Source organism: Pinus tabuliformis, chromosome Q, assembly GCF_031772625.1.
Source record: "Pinus tabuliformis cultivar Carrire ecotype Pingquan chromosome Q, CPIR1, whole genome shotgun sequence".
NCBI lineage: Eukaryota > Viridiplantae > Streptophyta > Pinopsida > Pinales > Pinaceae > Pinus > Pinus tabuliformis.
The window spans coordinates 750,312,406-750,330,514 of record NC_142296.1 but is presented as its reverse complement, the minus strand read 5'-3'; positions in this window follow the sequence as shown (position 1 = coordinate 750,330,514).

Sequence of the window (18,109 nt, the reverse complement as noted above, 5' to 3'; positions counted from 1 at the left end):
CTAGAAATCGAACTACAAAATGACTACAACAAGACTATGAAATGACTAACTACCAGCTACAGAAGTGAATAACCACTAGCTACCCAAAATGAGGCCCTAAGCCTTCTTATTTATACAAATTGAGGACCCCAACAGTCCTCCTAAACTTTAGGGACTCCGCTGCCCAAAACTTGCAGTTAACAGTAGTCCTACTTGACTTGCTTGGCTGCCCTTGTACTGATTGATTCGGTGGCCCTTGAACTCCGAGCTAATGGTGGAGAATTCGAGGTAAGGGCCCATAAATGAAGGGGGCACCTTCCTACAAATCCTCTCCCTTGTTCTCCCACGAATTTGGCTGCCAAGTGCTCATTAAGACCTTCAATTTTGTCTCCAAATTGACCAAAAAGGCTACACAAAGCACCCATTAGACTTGTTGGCATAATGACTAACCAAATTCAGTCTATTAGCATAAATATAATAAAAAACATGCAATAAACTAATGAGAATGGTGGATTAAGTCAAATTAGGAGGTTGAATGAGCCCAAATAATTATCCATTTTTGGGGCTCATCAAGCGTATAGCGCAACGGATTATTGACGTGGCAACTTCTGATTGGATGAGGGGTAACAGATGGGTGATGTGGCGCGCAAGTATGGTTGACTATTTGAAGGTTGAGAACCGCCGGGGTGGGGGGGCAAGGTGGTTTGTGGTTTTGCACTTTGGGGGTTCGAAATGCTATGGGGCTGACACGTAATGAAATTTGACCGCCATTAAAACAGCTTTTTGGACCCCACCACCCCCCCCCCCCCCCCACGTTAATGGGAAACGGCTATGGGGTTCGAAATGATCCCTCAGTCGTTGATCTGGGCGGCGTTCATTCTATCCGTTGAAAGATAATAGGCGCTTATCATGCGCTGACTTGATGTTTTGTCACTTTCCAACTATGGATAAATTATGCGCGCTTTGATTATTACAAATGTCCAACTTTATAATAATATGAAATTAAACTCTAATTAAGAACTTATCCTCTATTAACAAGATTTAACAAAATTTAATGGCGCATTTAAACAAGTTGCCTCAAATTTATTTCTTTTTCAACTAAAGCAATTATTTTTTCTTTCTTTGCTTGCCTAGAATTTTATTTACTCTGCCTTCCTTTTTTTAGGGCAATCTAACCTATCATTTTCTTTGATATGGACATCATAATAAATATTCCTAACATTTTATTTTCTGTTTTCTTTTTGTCCATATTCTAACTTAACATTTTAATAGATTTTGATTTTTCATTTTTTGTTAATATGCTAACTTATCAAAACAAAAAATGTTACAATGTCAGCTCTAGCTGGGGACTGCTTCCCCCTGTGGGATGCAAGGAACAAGCAGGTCCAAGTGCCTTCTCCTCGGGCTATGGAGTCTTTTCTAAAACAGATACTCGCAAATTTTTCAAAAATAAAATAAACTCTCCGAATATTTACAGATGATGAATGACTGGATGAAAAATTAATACTGAATGTAATGTTTCAAGTATTTCCCATTGACTGGCAATGAGGAATACTCTCCTTCCAAATTCTGTAGGATGAATGTATTGTTCCCTTTGACTTCTGCAATGCTAAATGGACCAAACCAAAGGTTGTCAAATTTTGCATGCTTGCCTTTATCTTCTCTCCTTGTATCCCATCTAAGCACTAGGTCACCTTTCTTGAAATTCCTTTCTCTAGCCTTTCTGTCAAACAGTTCCTTCATCTTATTCTGATATTTCCTTAGCTTTTACTGAATTTCATCCCTATCTTTTTTTAGCTCAATGATTTGATTAATCCTTCTTGAGAAATCATCCTTTCCTTCATAGGATTCTTGAAGGAATATCATAACAGGTAAAGCTAAATGAGTAGGAAAAGTTGTGTCCTTGCCATAAACTAATTGGAAAGGGGACTTGCCTGTTGACCTCTTAGGAGAAACTCTGTTTGCCCAAATTGCATGGATTAAGTGGTTGTCCCAACTCTTTTTATGGTCTTCAAGAGTCTTCTTAATGACCTTAACTAAGCTCTTGTTGGAGGACTCTGCTAGCCCATTACCCTGTGGATAGTATGGTGTAGAATGGTGTAATAGGATTGAATACTTTTGACATAACTCAATCATTTTAACACTGCTGAAAGCTGCTGCATTATCTATAACAATTTGTTGACGACATCCAAATCTTGATAAGGTATTTTCTTCAAGGAATTTAATGACAACAACATTAGTTGCATTTTTAACAGGTATGGCTTCTACCCACTTGCTAGAATAGTCTGTAGCAATTAAAATCCATCTGTGTTGATTACTTGATTGTGGATGAATTTCCCCTATAAAGTCCAACCCCCATTGTAGAAAAGGAGCATGAACCACTACTAGAACCAAAGGAAGTGCTGACAGTTTCTGTTTTCCTACAAATAATTGGCATGGTGTGCAACTTCTTACTCTTGCTCCAACTTCTTTAAAAAGTGTGGGCCAGTAGAAACCTTCTTTTAAAATTTTGTAGGCTGTTGCTCTCTAGGCATAGTGTCCACCACAAAACCATGCATGAAACTGATCTATAATCCCTTATGTTTCATTTTCATTTAAACAAAGAAGGAGGATAGTAAGAGGGTCTTTCAAGTATAGATTAGCGTTGATAATGTAGTATTTTACTGCTTTAAGCTGCAGGGCTTTGCACTGCTTCAAGTCAAGATCAACTGGACATTTAAAATCCCTAAGGAACTTCACAATATCAGAGTACCAATCAAAGAGTAGATATTTCTAATCTATATGAACAAGAGTGACTTGACCTGAAGAAAGAGGTTCTTGTGGGTTCTCCCCTTCTATAAGAGGAGGAGGTTCTTGTGGATTCTCCCCTGATATTAAGGAAGGTTCTTGTGGATTCTCCCCTTAGATTAAGGAAGGTTCTTGTGGATTCTCACTCGATATTGCAGAAATCAGATTTATCCCGAATACTTTTCAATTGGATTAAGCTAACAATTTGGTCAGGCCTTGGTCCTTTACTAGCTTTGTGGTCTTAATTTCAAGGTAAAATTCAAGGATTTTAGCAATCCATCTCCCTCTTCTTCCATCGGTGTTAGGTTGGGTCAAAACAATTTTAACAACATGATTAGGGACATAAGTTGTAATGTGTGAATGCAAGACATAGGTTCTAAAGGATTTGAGAGCTTGGATTGAGGCATAAGCTCGCTTTTCAATAATATCATACCTAAATTTAGCATCTCTCATGACTTTGGAAAATAAGGCTATAGGCTGGTCATCAGAGTCTTCATTTTTTTTTGTAATAGGACAACATCAAGAGTGGTTTTAGAGGAAAAAGAGAAAATACTTAATGGCTTAGCATAATCAAGGCTAGCAAGAGTTAGGGCTTCTGAAATGGCTTTCTTTATCTGATCAAATGCATATCTAGAAGGCACAATCCATTTAACTTCATGATACTTTTTAAGCATGTTAGTTATGTCTCTAACAATCTCAGCATAGTTTGAGATAAACCTTCTAATAAAGTTAATTTTGCCTATAAATGCTTGGATTTCTTTCTTGTTTCTGGGTAATGTTAAAGCTTGAATAGCAAATACTCGTTTAGGATCAATCACTACTCCTTGCCCTGAGATGATATGGCCCAGTAATTTTCCTTCTTTGATAGAAAATAATGACTCTTAGGGTTAAGGGATATTCCAAATTTCCTGCACCTGTAAAAAACCTTCAACAAGTGCTTTAGATGTTTCTGATCAGAATTAGAAAAAACTGTGAGATCATCAAGATAAATAACAACAAATTTATTTACCTGCCCTACAAAAGTTATATCCATATCTCTTTGGAATGTTGCTCATGCGTTTGATAAGCCAAAAGGCATCGTAGCATACATGAATGTACCTAGGGTGTAGTAAAGGTTGTATTTTCTCTATCTTTTGGGTCTACCATAATCTGGTTATAACCAGAGAAGCCATCAAGCATGGAAAGTTTGTTTTCTCCTAAAACTTTTTGAAGTAGCTGGTCCATTTTAATGATGCTTTGTTTAGGTTTCTAAAGTCTACACAAAGTCTAATTTCTCCATTCTTTTTCCTAACACGAACTAAATTAGCAATCCAACTGGAATATCTTAAAGGGAGAATTATCTGAGCATCTAACATCTTCTTAAGCTCTCTCTCTATACTAGGTAGAAGAACTGGGTTAATTCTCCTAAGTTTTTTCTGATGGGGTTTTGCTTCAGGTTTAAATGGAATCTTATGTTCAATCAGAGATGTATCATATGTTTTCAAATTAGCATAGGACCAAGCAAAAACATCCTTATATTTTTTGAGTAGCTTAAGATATTCAATTTTAACTTCAGGAATTAATGATGCACAAATTTTTATATTCTTAATTTCTTTATTGGTTCCAATATTAGCTTCTTTAATGTCATCTTTTGAAGAAATGGATTGTGGATTTATGGGGACATCATTATGAACAAATAATTTTTCCAAAGGGATGAGGCCTTTAGGAATGAAGTTGTTAGATAACTGTATGATGTCATGATGAGCTATTTTCGGATTTAAGTTTGAATTATCATTTTCCTTGAGAGTTTCATTTATATCAATTTGCAGAATAGAAAATTGATCTACAAGTTGGAGGAAAGACTTTAGTTGTTCATCATCTTCAAATATTTTCCAATGCTTAAGGTTGTCTGGAATGGATGGCCTATATTTGACTTGGATTTGGTACAACACATGTGTTTGATCAGGGATCTTGAATGAGCTTGCAGAGACAGCTAAGGAGTCTACATGAATGTTTTCGTTTCTAGGAATATAAGTTATTTTAAAGGCATTAAAGAAATTTTCAATTGAATCCCAAACCTCATTTCTGTAAGATCTATGCCTAGGATGCTTTGTCTAGCAAAGATTCCTAACCTGTCTCACAATGAGTTCAAAATCAATGAAGACACTTGAACTATGTACCTTTAAGCTTCTAGCTAACTCTAATCCTAGAAGGAAAGCTTCATACTATGCTATATTGTTGGTAACCTCAAAATCAAGCTTGCATGATTGAGTGATATTTTCCTTTTCTGGTGAAATTAAAACAACCCCAACTCCAACTCCATCTTTTGTGCAGGAACCATCAAAGAAAAGTTTCCATACATCAATTTGAACAGACTTAGGGCTTTCAATTATATCTTCAATTTTAACTTGAGAATATTTTGTTGTATTTGAGGATAACTGAAAACAACCAAAGTCTTGATCAATTGCATAAATTGGATGGTTTCTTGGTTGGTCTGTTTTACACATAGTATGCACAAATCTAACTTCTCTATACAATCTAAGTTGTTCTCCTCCATAAATAGGAATAGTAGCATAAGACATGTCCATTTGAAGGGTTCCTCCTAACTTGGCACAACATGATGTGGAAAGGAGCATTCCAAATTTTGGAGAAATATCAGTCACAACTATGTCTAACACTATGCTTTTTACTGATATTTGGGCAAGAGTAATAGCTAAATATTTTACCAGTCCTAGACAGGGTACCCTCTTAGAATCAAAAGTGTACAGGTCATGATAAGATCTGGTGATATCAAGATTTAAATGTTCCATGATAATTTTGGGCATAAGATTATGTGATGCTCCAGAATCAAGCATACAATTGTACAACATGGAATCATGGGCTTTCAAAGTTACGTAAAAAGGAGGTACAATCTCATTAATCATATCTACACTAGGACCAAAGACTACTGATGGTTTTTCATCCTGAAGGCTAATTACATCTCCTTCAACATCTACACTTTTGTTTTGAATCCATTTTGTAACTTGATTTTTGTATCCAGGGTTCTTGGAAAGTTCAGAAAGTGGGATAGGGATTTTTACTCTTTCTAGCTCCTTTTCAACATTGAAGGTAGTCAAAAGTGTTTTATCCATGAGAGAAGTATCAGTTGACTGATCCAAAGTTTGAATTGGGATAGTTTGAGTTTTAACATATTTTACTTGAGGTTCAATTGTGACAGGATCCTTTGGAGGTCTTCCAGGTCCTGCTCTTAGCCTTAAATCATATCTCCTATTTAGCTCAACAATCAAAAATTCCAAGAAGGCTTGATATTTGGAAATCTGTGAAATTTTAACATCTTCTGGAGATACTGAAGTTTGTGGAAGAGGGACAATGACAGTCTGTACAGAAGAGTTGTCTAAATTGTTAATGTCTTCAGTAATTGTCATGGTATTGTTGTCAGGTTGTTGATAATCAATTAATAAAGGTGTAGGAACCTGTTGATCATTACCAGGTCTTTGAAGAATTTGCAATTGAGGGGCTCTTTTGTATTGACCTTGGTTTTGATCTTGGGGCCAATTTTAGAAATCCTATTAGAAAGGTTTCTAAGAAAATATGCAATTTCATCAATTTTATGATCTTCAAGTTTAGATTTGGAAGAAGATGAGTCATCAAACATAGCTTTTAATTTTCTTTCTTCTTTCTCTACTTTAGCCTTGAGTTTACCAAAAGCAGATCTATTAGCTTCTACCTATATAGAATTTGTTTGCATATCTTCTAATGTATGAGATACCCTTTCCCTTAACATGACTGCAAAGTCATCTTCAAATGCTTTGGAAACTCTGACCTTTGCAGTTGCTACTGGTGGTTTACAATCAACAGGAATTTTATGATATAGTTTGTTAAATCTTTTGATGAATTCAACAACTGGTTCACCAAGGTTCCTCTTCAATTCTTCAAATTCAGTGAGAGAGTAGACAAGATCCTTCTTTACCCCACATTGGTTTTTAAAGATAGTTATGAGTTCATTCCATGTTCCAATAGAGTCAACTCTAATTTGCCTAAACCAAATCCTAACATTTCCTTCTAAGGATTGCACAAATAATCTCATATACACATCTTCCTGTTCTATGTTCATATTGTCAGCAAAATCTAGGAAAGTTGATACATGATCCTTTGCTGTGGGACTTGTTTCTCCATTAAATCTTGGTAATGCTTTAGATATCCATCATGGAAATTTGCCAAGTTTCCAGGGAGAACTAGAGCAACATACCTTGCTTGGACAATGGGTCGAAAATCCATATTGGCAGGAGGAGTTTGGGGTGAGTGAGTGGATGATGATGAGGAAGAGGAAGATGATGAAGATGAAGGTGATGAAGAGTAGTTGGTAGGGGTATTAGTATGTGGAGGAGAAAAAGAGGGAGGAGACCTCCTTGAGGATTTCAAAGGGGTTTTAATAACCAACTTCTGAACGCCTGGTGGAAAGTCTTCTTTATTATCAAACAAAGGATTTGAATAGACAGAAAATGTCTCTTCAAGATTAGTAGAAGTTGATGGAATAGAATAAGGAGTTGGAGAAATTAATTCTGTAGGCTTGAATTCAGGTAAATGTAAACTCAATTCTTTCTCAGATGAAGGTGATTTGATAGCAATGGATGGTACTTGATATGACTCAAGTGATTGTATTAAAACGGTTGAGGAAAGATCTACTCCTCTAGAATGGAGTTCAGAAACCCTAGGAGGTAGTTCAGTCCAATCAGGATGGGATGGCGCAAATGAAAAAGGATCTATAGATGAGATGTCTTTAGGGCGTAAAGTTGAAGAAGAAGAAGGGGTTCTATGTCTTCTTCTTTAAGAGGCTCCTCTAATAAGTCTTTTTGGATCTAGTAGAGGGTTAAAAATCTCGAAATCAGAACGTGATCTAATATGCTTAAAAGGAGCCAGCTTGGACCAGTGGAATCGCTAGGTGAAATATTTTGACCTATATCCTTATACTTTATTCACCTTAAAGGAAAGGGAAAATCGTTGCCCTAGGGAAAATCTAGCTTTCAATGCTTCGTTCCCCGGCAACGACGCCAATCTCATGTTATCCTTTGAGATAACCTAAGGTAAATTAGTTATGCTAAAGCATCTATAATGTTTTGTTGGTTTTGATTTAATTGGAGGACCAATGTATGAAACAAATTACAATTTTGATGTTTAACCTTTTGGATAATATTAACTAGTGAAAAGAGGGCTGCTATTTAATTCCACACAGTGATTTAAGGTTTTGTTGATGTTAAGTAGAAATAGTAAGAGGATATGATTACTTTAGCTTTCAGATAGAAAATTAAATAGTCACAAGTAGGAAAATCTTCAACCAATGTTTGAAAGTTTAAACAAAATATACTTAAGATTATAAAGATGCTCACAATTGAATGATTTAGAGGGAGATACTTAGACAGATAGTTCAGTAACCCATTCTCTTTAATGATTATAACTTCAGAAGGAATTTAAGAATAACTGAAACACAATTACACTTACCTAGTTATCTTCATAAAACTCAAACATATGTAGAATACAGAATGAAAGATACACTGGAAAAACTTACAAGAGAAATGAAACTGTATGGAACAAAATTCAAAATCCTCTTCTTTATCATTAGTGATCTAGAAAAGTTGTGTACATTGAATGTTTACAAAGTGCTTATGCAAGGGTGCAACCCTTAATAACTCGTAGAAGAGAGTTATTTATACTAGTTTAGATACTAAACAAAATATCTTAAACTGATTACAAAAATAGCTTGAAGGAAAATAGGAAAAGAAAATTGTTGGATGATGTGTCCCTATTAGGCAGGGAGTTATTGATGACTGGCCCTCCAAAAGCTGTTGTGTTGTCTTATTGTTAGGATCGAAAAGTTAATCAATTGTTTCACATAGTTGATCCCACCTCTCTCCACTTGGTATTTCCAAATTTACCATCCTTCTAAATATCTCATCAACTTCGGTATATCTTTTAAAATTCTTTTTAGTGAGAAAAAGGTGTCCAATTTCATGTTTGACTGTGAGGTCAGAGTTCAAGGCTTCCAGAAACTCTTTCCCTGTAATCTGTCTTTTTATCCTTGCAAATTGATTGATATCTGCTGCAAGAGTATATAACTTTTCACAATAATCCTCCAATTTGACTAATTTACCATTTGATGACAATAACCTTGGTAAACCTTTCTTGCTCAATACATTGAATTTGGAATGAAATCTCCAGACAACAACGTTCAAAGTTTCACATTTTGCTTTTAGCCGTGTCAGTAAATTCTTCTTTTGTAGGAATTTCTTAATTTCCAAAATAGTAGCTTACTTATCTGAAACATTGATTTCCTGTAACTCTTTCTTAGTTTTGGAGTTCAATAATTTGATCATTCTTGTTGCTTCTTTAGGATTTGTCTTCAATGATGCCCTCTGCTTATCAATTTCTATCCTGCATTCGGCAATTAACTCCTGCTTCTCAAAAATGATTTGTAGGATGGCCATACTTCTGTTATGGAGTGGCTGATATCTAAATAGATGTCCTCTATAGCTTGGGCCAAATTGTCTAACATTAGAGACTTACTCTCTAATTGTTTAACCCTGAGTTCTAGCCTGTGTGACTTCTGCATCTCCTCCAGATATAATGTATCATTTTTACCTTCTGTGATTCCATAGTTTGGAACTTTTGGAGTAGCTTTTCATTCTGTTGCTTTTGTGCTTACAATTCTTGTGATGGTTGTGATGTTTCAGCTGTTGTTGATGTTGAGGCAATACCAGTGGAAGATGAGCTTAGCTCTATACTTGCTATGGGAATTATTGTTACTGGAATTACAATGAGTTGTGCTTCCTCTTTTTCCTTAAGCAGCTGTTCTATTTGTTCTTCCATGCTTTTAATCTGTATGTTTTGCTCTATGATGAGCTTCAACATCTCCTCTCTGTGTTGTTCATTCTCTGCCATTTCCCTAGTTTGTGGATCCTCAGTTGAAGGCAATTTCAACTGTTTCTTCAAGGTTGCTATCTTTGTATTCTTTTTCTTAAGTATTTCTTCAACTGCTTTACAGTCTTGGGGATCATACCCAATTTTAACAATGAGGTCTTCTAAAGATTTTAACTTGTTATCTTTAGCTAAAGATGAAAGTTTCTCAATCTTAAGCTGTGACTGCACATTTGACAAGGCAGTTCTAAGCTTAGAGAGAGACATGGCAGTTGTAGTCATAGTTGAGAATAACATCTCACCTGATTGCCTGTGCAAATCCATTTGGTCAATAGGATGTATCTGATTTACATCAAATGAAAATATAGTCTTCTTGTAGTCTGTTGTAGACTTGGGAAATGGAATTTGAGCCTGCAAGAAAGCCATTTGAATTCTTCCTCTTTCATTGTCAAAGGCAGAGAGAAGCCTGTGCTGAGAGGTGGATGTCTGTTTCCAAAACTGACTGTACATTTTTGACTTAAGAGTTTCATTATTTTGCTTAATTTCCAGAAATTTGGAGAAGATATTACTATCTTCTACAGAGCTACTCCATAGGTTCTGTTGAAAAAGGAGTTGAAGAAGAAGGAGTTTTGGGATTAGTGGTCCCTGTTGATGAAATATCCTCTAGATCCCCAAGATCAATTAATTCTGGTTGCCTGCTCCCTGATGACATTGTTAATCCAGTGTTCAATTTCTTCTGCAATATAGAATACTCTTTAACCGATTCTGTAGCTGATAGAGTTTCTTCTTTGGTTCTTTTGTGTTGAGTATTCTGGGTGACTGGAGTGTTCACTTATGGAGTAGTTACAACCTGCTCATCTACTTCTAGGAGTGTCCCCTCAGACCACTGCTCCTGGTTCATAAACTTTTCTAATTCTAGCCTAGGAGTGTGATTGTAAGATGTTGCCTTCAATTGAACCCTTAATGCAGAAATGGTCTTAAAAAGATCATAGGACCAGGTGAAACTTGGCTGAAGGTTCATGTTATTTAACAATCTATATGCCTCTGTGCCTGCAGACCTAGTATTACAAATAAATGACCCTACCTTTGCTTTGACCTTAAACTGTGACTTTTGCTTACTTGAGACAAAGTGAACTTCATCCATATTTATCATCTGCCTAATGTATTCCAGTGAGAATATCCTCATTGGCACATATTTAGGCAGTTTGTATGGAGCCAATTCACTGCCATATATCCTGGTTTCATAACAGATACCAGTCACCACTCTTGGTCTATTCAGATAGATGTAGTATTTTCTTGATTTCTTCTCCAATTCTGGTCTCTGTCTGGATGTTAAGTAACTGAAGAACTAGATGAAAAAAAGAATCAATGAGCTGAGAAAATGAAAACTTCGATGATTATGCTCTAACCAGTTCTGTCCAGTGAATCACTGATTGATTCACTCCTTCTTCATCTTGTTTGTTAAGCTGAATGGGTAATGAATCTCCTTGTTGAAACAAAAGTAAATGAATAACGATTGAACTATACCTGAATACTCCTTGTGTGGTAAAGTTCATGAACCTTTCATGTACACTATTAGCCAAGAACTGGCTATAATTGTACATGAATGTAGGTTGATATTCCTTATTGAAAATAGAAAAGAATCGGAGGATGGATTCATCAACACATTGATCACTTTCATAACCTAAGAGGTATGACAGTAGTTAGATGATATGTCTAGTAGCTTTAGGGAACATAGAAGATGAATAAGGTGGATTTCTCTTGGGTAATTCAATATATTCTGGTAGAAAAAGTTAAAAAATGAGAGCTCTTTGTGGGAAGGTAAGTTTGCTATACATGTCCATGAGAGCTGCTGGTGAGAAGTAGCTAAGGGAGTCAGATGATGGTATCTGCAACATTTGATTGATATTTTGAACAGCAATGGTGATGAGAATGTTTCCATCCTGAGTCATTACTGTTCACTGCACATGATCATATCTGGCTTGATGCTAGGTGATCAAATATGGAAAATGGTGAGTTTTTGGAAAGGAGAAGAGAGGCAAGAGTGTCTCCCAGAATCAAATGGGGTCTTCCTTATCTATGTACTTTTGTTTTAACCAGAGATGCAATTCATGAAAATTAAATTCACATTCATACTTTGCGACTTTGAACAAAGAGTCTACAAGGGGAAGGTGATCCAGATCGATCGGGGTTGCAAATGGGGTTTCCCCTTCAACTTCTTTATGTGGTTTACCTTTCACCGCCATTTTTACTGCGGGGGAAATGAGAAAATTGACTTAATCAAGAAATGGATGAAAGAGAACACAATGACAAAAGCAATCAAAGTTTGCAGTGGCATCGCTTCAGGCAGAAAAGCGATAAATGGTAAGGCCATAATGTATTTATAAGTTGAATTGATTAATTACCATTTAACACTAACCATAGGAAATTTATGACAGAGGAGCGAGGATTAATTATCCAATGGGATTGAAAAACAGATAAATGGCGTTTGCAACAGGACGAGAGCGTATAACGCAATGGATTAATGACGTGGCAGCTTCTGAGTAGATAAGGGGTAACAGATGGGTGATGTGGTGTGCGAGTATTGTTGACAATTTGAAGGTTGAGAACTATCGACGTGATTTTGGGGGGGGGGGGCAAGGGCGAGGTGGTTTGTGGTTTTGCGCTATGGTGGTCCGAAATGCTATGGGTTTGACACGTAATGAAATTTTCCTGCCATTAAAACAACTTTTCGGAACCCCCCCCTCCCGTGTTAACGGGAAACGACTGAGGGGGGTCCGAAATGATCCCTCTGTTGTTGATCTGGAAGGCGTTCATTTTGTCCGTCGAAAGATGGCATGCGCTTATCATGCGTTGAATTGATGTTTTGTCGCTTTTCTACTATGGATAAATTATGCACGCTTTGATTATTACAAATGTCCAACTTTATAATAAAAGGAAATTAAACTCTAACTAATAACTTATCCTCTATTAATAAGATTTAACAAACTTTAATGGCGCATTTAAACAAGCTACCTCAAATTTATTTCTTTTTCAACTAAAGCAATTATTTTTTCTTTCTTTGCTTGCCTAGCATTATATTTACTTTGCCTTCCTTTTTTTAGGGCAATCTGCCCTATCATTTTCTTTGATATGGACATCATAATAAATATTCCTAATATTTTATTTTCTGTTTTCCTTTTGTCCATATTCTAACTTAACATTTTAATATATTTTGATTTTTCATTTTTTGCTAATATGTTAACTTATTAAAACAAAAAATGATCTGATATTCATCCTATGAGTGCCATCAGTTAAAGATTTATTAAACCAAAGGTATTACAGACTCATGTGCTGGAGTGTGTGTTCTGTGTTATTGAAACAACGGATCGATCAGATTGCCAATACAGAGAAAATAAATGGAAAGACAGCAGAGAAATACAGTAAGCAACACAAAGACACAAATAGTTTTAATAAGGAGTTCACCCTATTCTCCAGGGCTACGTCTCCAGTCCAGCTTCAGTGATGGCCTCGTTTTATTCTATCTTTCAGCAGAGAGATTACAATACAGGGACTCAATATGAGTTCTCTTGAAGCAGATTTTGCTTTTTTTTTATATTTTTTTTTATAAGAAGAACTTCGGCATAAATCACATAAAGAGAGACATTTGTCAACGCGTTTCGAACCAACCAGTGTGGCTCATCGTCAGGACAAGTTGAAGAAATAGATCCAGCTATGCATGTTAAATTGTTTGAGCAGAGCTTCCAACGGCTATCTTGATCAACGACTATATTTGACTAAAGGCCTAAAAAGTCAAAATGATCAATTAATGGGAGTTAATTAAAATATAAAAGAAATAATTAAAGATGTTGATTCTGTTAAGAATTAGTTAGATTAAGGACCTGATATATATATATATATATATATATATATATATATATATATATAAAATATAATTAGGGGGGTGCATCGTCGACCGACCTTGAGCTTATGCGAAGGGTTCGAGTGCGAGCACACCTGTTGGGACCCGAAAACACGGACCAAGGAGTCTAACATGTGTGTGAGTCGGCGGGTTTGAAAACCTGCGAGGCGCAAGGAAGCTGACGGTCGAGATCCCCTCTCTGGGGGGGTGCATCGTCGACCGACCTTGAGCTTATGTGAAGGATTATTGTATGAACAGGCATATGGCTTGTGGAGTGTTCTCCTTCCTTAAGGAGTGAATATATGGTGTTGCCCTACCTTAAGGGTTTGATCAATAAAGTGAATCATTTCTACCTATATTCAGATCTTGTTATTTCTTGGGTTTATTTGCATTGTCTTATATTTTCATATCAGATCTAAGATTTTGCTTGGCAGGGTGGTTCTTGGATTCCCCAAGCCACTTGGAGTACACAGACTCTTCTTCTCGTACCAGCTCTGTGACCTTTGGTCTACAGTGAAAAGAGCCAAATGTGATGCTCATTCCGGACAAATTCCTCTATGGGAAGGCTTGAATCTTCAAGCTCTCTGGTGCTTGACGTTGCCTGTGGTCAGCTCGACCCTCTGTCTCTTCTGCTTGGCTTTATTGTTCTCTGTGTTCAGTCCTCCTCTCCGGGTTCACTGTTCACTATCTCTCTTGGTCGCTTGGACTTTGATTCCCAATCAACTCTTCTGGTTCAACTATCTCTGCTCATGGCTTTAGCCATTCGATCCCTATGCATATTCAGTTCCTCTTCCGCTTGGAGTTCCCTGTGTTCGGCGTCATCATGAACGCTCAGGGAGTGGCCACTTGTCCTCCTCTAAATGGTGCCAGCATGCTTCGTCGATTCGTTTCTTCAGTTACGCCATGGATGCATTCTTCTTCCACCGTGGCGGTCAAACGAATTCCAAATCCCTTTAGAACGTGGCTTAATTCCCTGTCGATTCCGCTTCTTTCCATTAGGTGCAATCTCAGCCGTCCGATCTGGGCCCTCTGAATCCGACACCATACACACGTTTCGCGCAATTGACTTGCTCGACTGATAGTGCGCGATCAACGACGCTTTTCTCTCACCTCTGCTTGCCACACGTCAATCGGTGTATGGAATCGCTCCGCACCTGTCCAAAACCTCTTACCATTCAAGGGTGCCCCGATCAAAACCGTTTGTTTCCAGAGCGCGGGTCCCGCCTTTGTAATTTAGTGCTTTTACCTTTTCTTGTCCACAGTCCTCCAGTTCCCCCATGTGACCGGGTGCTCGGGCTTTCCCATTTTGGCCTATTCGCTTAGCCTAAGCGCTAATCGCGCAGCAAAAACTTTGCCCTTTTCCCATTTCGAGGCTCCCAGGGGCTACTTTGGCCTCCTGCGCGGTCTCCATGGGCCTCGGTCAGCGCGCTTTGACCGAGGCCCTCGTCGTTCCATGTCGGTTGCCATGGCCATTGGTTCCAGGGTTTTTTTGATACTGTTTTGGATTTCATTAGAGATTTGTTCAACCTGATTCAGTGATGGTTCTTGACAGTCTTTCTATGGATCCAATTCGGATCACGGCCTCCCTACTAAAAAAGCTTTTGGACCACCAAAAGTTGGTTTTTAAGCATCGACTAAGTGAGGATATTGTTTCTTCACTTGTCCAATCTTAATCTACTTCGCTTGCTTGGCTTTGAACCTTTGAGCCCAATCCTGAGGTACTCAACTTCTCCCCTGCGCATTCTCCTCACCTTCCTGTCCAACTCTGTGTCTTCCTACAACTCATTGAGGTATTCAAGTAGTAGGTCATCAATAGAAGGAAATTGACTTTGCTCTTCAGGGTCCTCAATCGTTGAAGGTTCAAACAATCTCAAACAATCTGCATTTACGACTGAGTAGATGTGCATGTAAGCTGGTAGATCAAGGCGAAACACATTTTCACCAATCTTCTCGAGTATCCTGAAAGGCCCATACCTGATAGGCTTTAGCTTTTTACCTTCACCTTGCATCCTGTCCTTGCTGATATACAGCCAGACTTGGTCTCCAACTTGAAAAATATGCTCCATCTGATGCTTATACTTGGCTTAGCTCTTTTCCAGCTGTTCCTGTACTGCCTGATGGATCTCCTGGATCTATTGAATGAACCTGGTTGCATTATCCACATCACTATGCCCATCAACCATGGTATCTTTATCAAAGACAAAATCCAAAGGAGACCTTGGTGTGAAACCAAAGCAGGTCTCAAAAGGAGATCTCTATGTAGAAGAGTGTTTGGCTCTGTTGTAAGCATGCTGCACATAACACAAGTGTTCATCCCAAAGCTTAGGATGTTTACTGCAATATCCTCTCAGTAATTGGATCACAGTCCTGTTTACTACTTCTGTCTGGCCATCTGTTTGTGGATGAAAAGTTGTGCTTTTCTTTAACTTTGTGTCCATCAGTTCCCACAGACTAGACCAAAACTTCCCCACAAATCGGGTGTCTCGATCACATACAATGGAAGTGGGTTGTTTTGCCAAATTCACATTTTGAGAGTTTAACATAAAGTTTTTCTCTTTTCAAAGCATCTAATGTCTGCCTAACATGCTTTAAATGTTCTTTCCACATTTTACTAAAAATCAGAATGTCATCTAGATACATAATAATAAAATCATCAAGAAAAGGTCTGAGTACATCATTCATTAATCTCATGAAAATAGCAGGAGCATTAGTTAAGCCAAAAGGCATAACTAGCCATTTATACAATCCCTGCTTTGTTTTGAAAGCAGTCTTCCATGCATCTTGCTCTGCAACTCTGACCTGATGGTATCCACTGTGCAAATCCAGCTTGGTGAAATAAACAACTTCTTTTAATTGATCTAAGAGATCATCTATGCGAGGAAGGGGATAACGATTCTTGATTGTTATCTTATTCAGTGCTCAGTAATCAGTGCACATTCTCCACGAGCCATCTTTCTTTCTCACCAAAACGATTGGTGACCCACATGGTGATGTGCTAGGCCTGATGAAGCCCTTCTCGAGCAACTCCTACACCTGCTTCTTGATTTCAACATTCTCTAAAGCAAACAACCTGTACATCCCAATGTTAGGCAATGGAACATCTTTCTGCAAAATAATATCATGTACTATTCCCTTTTTGGGTGGCAGACCTTTAGGTTCTTGAAACAAGACATCATACTCTGAAACAACCTTTTCTATATCAGCTTGTTGTTCAGCATTATAGCCCTCAAATACATGGGTTTTATCAGGTTTCTTTTCCTTTACAACCATAAGTAAGAATTGTTTGCATGAATTAATCATTCTTTTCATCTGTCCTGAGTTTATGAGAGTATAATTATTCTTGAGCTTATGAGCTCTTACAAAGTATTCGATTCCATCTTTAACTAGTAGATACTTGTTCTCAGCTCTATAGAAAATAGCCTTTCTATCGTACAAGTAAGGACTTCCTAAAACAATTCCACATATATCCAAAGGAATTATGTCTAACTCAACCTCATCTACAAATGCTGACCCAAAGGAAAACTTGAGTTTGCACTGTCTAGTCACTTGTAGTTGTGCTTTATCATTCAACCATCCTAATGGGTATGGTTTCTTGTGAGGTGTAGTTGCTAATCCCAATTTCTTTACAATTGCTTCAGAAATCAAATTTACTTGAGAGCCACTATCAAACAAAGTATCAATCTTTTGATTTTTGGAAATAACTCGAATATGGAAAAGCTCATGTCTTTTTCTCTCATTTTCTTCATCAATAACAGACTGAGCAGAATTACTAGTAGATGCTTTAGAATTGTTACCTTTTATACTTGTGGCTGCTATGGTTGTTTCATCTCCTGAGTCTGACCCCAAATCTCTCTGAATAGCTGCAGTTGTCTTCTTATTCTCGCCCTCGGACTTCTTAGGTCTCAGCTTTGGATGCAAAATCCAACAATGCTCATCATCATGCCCCTCCTTTTTATAGTGAGTGCATGAAGCTTTGGCTTTCTGTGCAGTGTTAGCCTTCCTTGCTTTCCACTTATTTTTTCTTTTCTCCTTGCTCTTGCTTACAGTGGGATGGGATGGTCCCGCAACTTCTGGATTGCCATTCTTTCCTCTAGCCTTTAGATGAGTAGCTTGTACAGACACCTCATCTATACTAGTGGGATTAAACATGAGGATGGTATGCCTCATGTAGCTGTGTAGACCACCAATGTACTTCAAAAGAGTCTCTGGTGAGTCTAGTGAGATACCCAACGTCAATGCTCTCTTTCTGAACTCTTGAGTATACCCTTGTACACTTTGCCCCTTCAACTGCCGAAGAGTTTGCCAACTCATCATGGCCTGCTGCATGTAGGCCAATGGATAGAACTGTTTCCTGATTGCAGAAACGAAGTCACTCCAGACAGAGATGGTCTTACCATGGCTTTTCATATCAGCTTGGGTTCTACCTTCCCACCAAACCAAGGCAGTGCCTCCTAGGCATAGGCTTGCCAGCTGAATCTTACTCTTGTCTGAGTTTATGTTTTGTACCCTGCAATACACATCAATTTGTCTAATCCAATTGTCCAATTTTTC